A 6,000-nucleotide genomic window follows, 5' to 3' on the forward strand; every position below is an offset into this window, starting at 1 on the left:
AAGATAGTCTCTGAAGTCTCGTGATATTTTCACTCTATCTCACCTCCTCCACCCTCACTGATACTCATTGCTGTTTCTCCTCAGGTTAATTCCCTCTGCTCTCACACTCTCTTTACCTCCCTCTCCCTTTTCTCTCACTATTCTTTTTCTCATTCATTCCAAATTTTTTCTCATTCTTCTATTCATTCACTCTTTCCTGTTTTGTTTTTCCTCATTGCTTCCTTCTTTCCTTTTAATCTCTTTCACGCTTTCTTTGTTTTTACTTTTGTCCCTTTGTCTCACATTTCCAAAAGCTACTTCCCTGCCTTATTTAGTTCTCTGTCATGTTTTCATTCTTTCTCTCTGCCTTTGCCCCTCTCTCTCTCTCTCTCTTCTATTTTTCATTGGCTTGCCTTACTCTCACTTACTCATTTGTCACTGTAACTCCCAAAGTCAGGCTCAATGGACAAAGTATTTGAATACCAGTATACAGGGATCATTTACAATTTGATATTAATTTTCACAAATCCCAACTACAAGTCTTAACGATTGTGACAGTTCTTCAGATGCAGTAAGAGATATCACATGAAACTCAATAGGATTTTACCTCTCAGCCAGTTGATTAATCATTCAGGGTGAAGCTATGGTATGAGGTCCAGCAGACACAACCTCCCTTTGAACAGTTTTCACCTGTCTACAGTGGAACAGGGCTTATAGTGCTTCTTGCTTCCCTCCCCGTCTGCACTGAATGTGATGTATTTGTTCATCTCTTTTTTTTTATGATGCATGTGTGTGTATGGTTTACCATGTGTTTATCTCCTGTCACATTCCCACAGCCTGCCTTTTCTCAGTGAGTGTATACAGTCTGTCAGCATTTAAAGCAACAACGGCTTTCCCGTTCAGTCTGGACCAGCACTTAGCCATCGGAAATGTCTCACTCACAAAAATACAACAGTTGTTTTATTATTTGGAAAGAGCGCTGTACAAATCGACCAGAACCAGGAATTCTCACAACACAACCTTGCAGTCCATCAGATCTGTGATGACTCTTTCGAGAAGTTTTAGCAGAAGGATGTTATTAAGCTGCAGAATGTTACCAGAATGGTGCTGGGAATGGAGGGCTCGAGTTATAAGAAGACACTGGCTAGGCTGGCATTTTTTTCACTGCAGATTAGGAGGTTAAGAGGTGTCCCCCTCATAGAGGTTTATAAAATCATGAGGTCCATAGATAAGGTGAATGCAGGGGTCTTTTCCCGAGGACGGAGGATTTCAAGACTGTGGGATACATTTTGTAAGTTGTGAGGAGCAAGATTTTAAAAAGACACGAGGAGCCATTTGTTCATGCAGAGAGTAGCTCACGTGTGGGATGAAATTCCAGAGGAAGTGGTGGATGTCGGCACAGTTACAATGTTTAAAAGACATTTGGATAAGTACACGAATAAAAAATGTTTGGAGGGATGTGGGCCAAATGCAGGCAGGTGGGATGAGTTTAGTTTGAGATTATGGTCAGCATGGACTGGTTGGACCAAAGGGTCTGTTTCTGTGCTCTCTATGATTCGATGAGCTGTCTAGTCACTATCATTTCTTCATTCTTTTCCCAAAGTATGGTAAGGTTCTCTGTTTTTCAAATATGCTTCCAATTCCTTTTTGAAATTTACTATAGATTCTGCTACCAATGACCTTCAGTAAGCACTTTCCAAATCTTACTAGCCGGCGAAATCAAAAGCCATGTCTCGTGACTGCTCTGGTTGTTGAGCTATCTGCCAATGGAAATCATTTTTCCCAATTGACTCTTATTGATATGCCTCACAGCTCTGAACATTATTAAATCACCTCCTGATCTTCACTGCTTTTCCACATGACTAAAGTCCCTCATCCAGAGGTAAAAACTTTCCTCAGCTTGGCCATCTGAAATTGTAGTGTCGGGCATGGACATATTATATTAGCAGCAGCCTAAACTGTGATAAATGAAGGTTGAGCATTTATGTCTTCAAGTGTCACTACAGGGGCTTTGCACAGTTAAAGGTGCCATCTTTGGGTGAGATGTTAAATTGAAGCTGTGCCTGCTCTATCAAGGAAGTATAAATGTTTGGTGGTTTTTTTGAGAATACTGTTTAAGAAGATTTCCCCAGTATTCCAATCAATGCTTAGACCTCAAGCTACATCACAAAACCAATTATTATGATTAATTAATTGATTGTTAACAGATTCATAGAAATATACAGCACAGAAACTGCAATGGGGTTTGCACTTGCTGGGGGACTTTTATAGGTTGGCCTAAAAGGTTTGGTCTCACAGAGGATTTCAGATGATGGGGAGACCAGGTCAGAGATGCATAGCACAGAACAGACCATTTGGTCAGACTCGTCCATGCCGACCAGCTATCCTAAACTAATCTAGTCCCATTTACCAGCATTTGGTCCATATCCCTCTAAACCCTTCTTATTCATATATCCATACAGATAAATGTTGTAATTATACCAGCCTCCACCAATTCCTTTGGCAGCTCATTCCATACATGCACTACCCTCTGCGTGAAGAAGTTGCCCCTTAGGTCCATATTAAATCTTTCCCATCTCACGTTAATTATCAGGCAGTTGCTTTGATCTCTTGTAGGACCATGTTGAGCATTAACTGACTGTTGCATTTCACGCTTGGCAATAATAGTTACACTTCAGAGATACCTCATTTGTAATAAAACTTTGTCATGGGGTCATGGAATGTGCTGCATTAATGCAATGCATTCTTGCTTTCAAAGGATTGAATAGCCTGTTTAATGTTACAAATTGTGTAATGAAATCCATTTCTATCCTCTGCACTGTGCAAGCCAAAATCAATACAAATCAGGGAATTTGAGTTCCAGTGTTAGTTACATTTGGTTTTTGTTTAGTGATGGGGCAGAGCTTGGTGCGAAGTTTTCAGTAGGTTACCCAAAACAGTTCAAGGGTCACGGGAGTGCAGTATAATGTAGAATCACTTGAAGTTGGTAAGATGGCTCGAGAGAAAGAATGAGGAACAAGGGAATAAGCTCCATGTAGAAAATGTGCTGCTGAGAAGTTGACAGGAATCCTTGATTCCTTGTAGATGGGATCAGGATGAAATTCAAGGATCTTAAAATATCTTAGAAGCCAGTATAGAATGATATAGTGTGGAACAGGCCCTTCGGCCCAACAGGTCCACACCAACCCTCCGAAGAGTAATGCACTCAGACCTATTCCCCTACTGCTCTACATTTACCCCTGACTAATAGACCTAACCTACACATTCCTGAACACTATGGGCAATTTAGGCATGACCAGTTCACTAATACACCTAACCTGCATATCTTTGGACTGTGGGAGGAAACCCACACAGAAACAGATAGAACGTGCAAACTCAACACAGATAGTCACCTGAGGCAGGAATCGAACCCAGGTCCTTAGCGCTGTGAGGCAACAGTGCTAACCACTGAGTCACCATGCTGCCCCACTGTCTGGCCTGTTAAATACTGGGGCTAGTGCTCAGAAAAAGGTCTTGGGAGCCTCGTTAGTCTTGGAAGAAGTCTGTGAACTGTTACAAATGTAGTGGAGCAGAGAGTGGGATGATAGAAGCCCAAAGGCAGTATGCTTCATGCATGCGAGCAAGCATAGATTTGGGGAAAGTCAGGGGCAGTGCTAGTTTGGTGAAGGCAGCAGTCTATGGAAAAGCTGGACCTGTGTCTGTAAGTAGGTGCTGGAGTACAGGGTCTAAATCTAGGAGAATGTAGCCCCTGAAAAGGAGACTGATTGACCAGGCTATGAGCAGTCCATGACAGAATGGCTTTGCAAGAATTTCAAAGCTAGATCGTCAAATGTCAAGCTTTGGAATCCCTTGTGAAAGTTTAATAAAACTTGGTTGACCCACAATGTCAGTAATACCTGAGGGGCAGGGGGATGCTGCTGAGAAATCTTTGGGACTTGTCTTAGTTATATTTGTCATTTGTTGTGCTCTGTGATGGGTTCGACTATAGTTTGTCTGTTACCAAATTTAACCCATGTTAATTCTGGATATTAGACTATAAGTTGTATATATAAATATATAGTAAATTGTTTTACTTCACTAGGTTTGTATAGTAAAGCTTTATTTTTGTTTTGTCAAAACTGTAGAGTCTTGTGGATTTATTCCCTTAGTGGCTTTTCCCACTTTGCCCACTTTAAAGAAAAATTACTGGTTCCCTGGTCTGGGATTATAACAAGGATTTCAAAAAAGCAGAATGAGGAATGCAGCCCATGCTGTTGCCTTTGAACAGCCATTCAGCACAATTATAATTCCCCATCTAAACATTTTCAAATACTTGGTCAGAACTTGCCATGACCAGTTGATGCTCTGGCATCCCACCAGGGCACCACTCCCAGGCCATTTTTATTCTGGTATGATGAAGGGGTGGGTGAGGGTGGGACAGTGTCAGCAGTGATGATCATCAACAAGGTCAGTAGCACAATAGACAAATTAGAAGGCCCACTATAGCCACTTACTGCCCACTGAATGGATCTTTACTAGTCAGAATCCTCCGCTCAGGCTGAAACACAACCAGGAGATGGAAGCAGTTCCAATCCAACTTGAAAATCCACTTCTCCCAACCACCATGGCCACCAGGTTTCAGAAGAGGGGAGGTTGTTTGACAAACTATGGCAGGGTTAATCCAATGTGATGAAGACCCAGCAACTAAGGGATTGGGATTTTTTTTTATTTTTAAACTTGTGAACCCTGACGTCAACGTCACATTTGGCAGGTCGACACCAATCGCCATGCTTGGAACATTGGAGCAGCTGCACGCAATTGTAACCATGCATCATGGGGAAATGTTGGCCTTGAGCCTTGGCTGTTCATTATCTATATCAACAACTTGAATGTGGGGAGTAAACATAATTGTTCTAAGTCTGTGAATGACACAAAACTAGATATGTCGTAAGGGTGATATAAAGAGGATTCAAGGGGATTTAGGCAGGCTGTGTGTGTGGGCAAGAACATGGCAGATGGCCAATAACATGGATACATGTGAGTTAGAGAGTCATAGAGATTTAAAGCATGGACACATCAGGTCAATTTGTCCATGCTGCCCAGTTTTCGCAACTAAATTAGCCCCATTTGCCTGCATTTGGTCAATATCCATCCATACCTATCCCATCCATGTACCAACAAAATATTATTGAATGGCCTGAGGACTTTAAAATTACAATGAGCGCAATTTTGTTTTTCCTAGTTATTTGATTTGATTTGATTTATTAGGGTCACATGTACCTAGGTACGGTGAAAAGTATTGTTTTGCATGCAGTATAGGCAGATCATACCATACAAAGTGCCTAAGGGCAAGAGAAGAGTGAGGAATGCAATGTTACAGCTACAGAGAATGTGTTCAAACAGCAAGATCAATATTAAATTTAAAATTTGGGAGGTCCATTCAGAAGTGTGATAACAGCAGAGAAGAAGCTGTTCTTGAACCTGTGGCTTTAAGCCTTTAAATCTTCTGCCTGACAGAAGAAATTGGAAGAGATTACAAACTGGGTGAGAGGGGACTTTGATGATGTTGGTTGCCTTCCTGAGGCAGTGGGTTGTGTAGGTGGAGTCAATGGATGGAAGGTTGGCTTGTGACTAGGCTGTGTTCAGTTATGGTAGTTTTGTTTTCATCATTGATTCTGGCATCAGTAATGCATATGTTACCACTTTGAAGTAAACCAAACTGAGGGGCACCAATATTGAAGACAACATCCTTAAGATTGTTTAGAAATGTAATTTTCAAAGGACCCAATTGCTCTCTGGTACAATGGATGCAGGAATCCTATGCAGCACAAATGTCTGAATTACAATATGAGGCCAAATATATAACTTTGCTTGAAGGAACTGATTTTGGCGGTGTGAAATCTCACACCTGGTAAAGGCTAGCTAAGTTTGGCTTGAGAATCGTGTTTATAAGAAACTTATTATGACATTGGTATTTACAAGCTGTTGTCATCCCAGACTAAAATAGATCCCACTCTCTTCATTGGAATGTAAATGGCAACC

This window comes from Chiloscyllium punctatum, chromosome 45, assembly GCF_047496795.1.
Source record: "Chiloscyllium punctatum isolate Juve2018m chromosome 45, sChiPun1.3, whole genome shotgun sequence".
NCBI classification, from domain to species: Eukaryota; Metazoa; Chordata; class Chondrichthyes; order Orectolobiformes; family Hemiscylliidae; genus Chiloscyllium; species Chiloscyllium punctatum.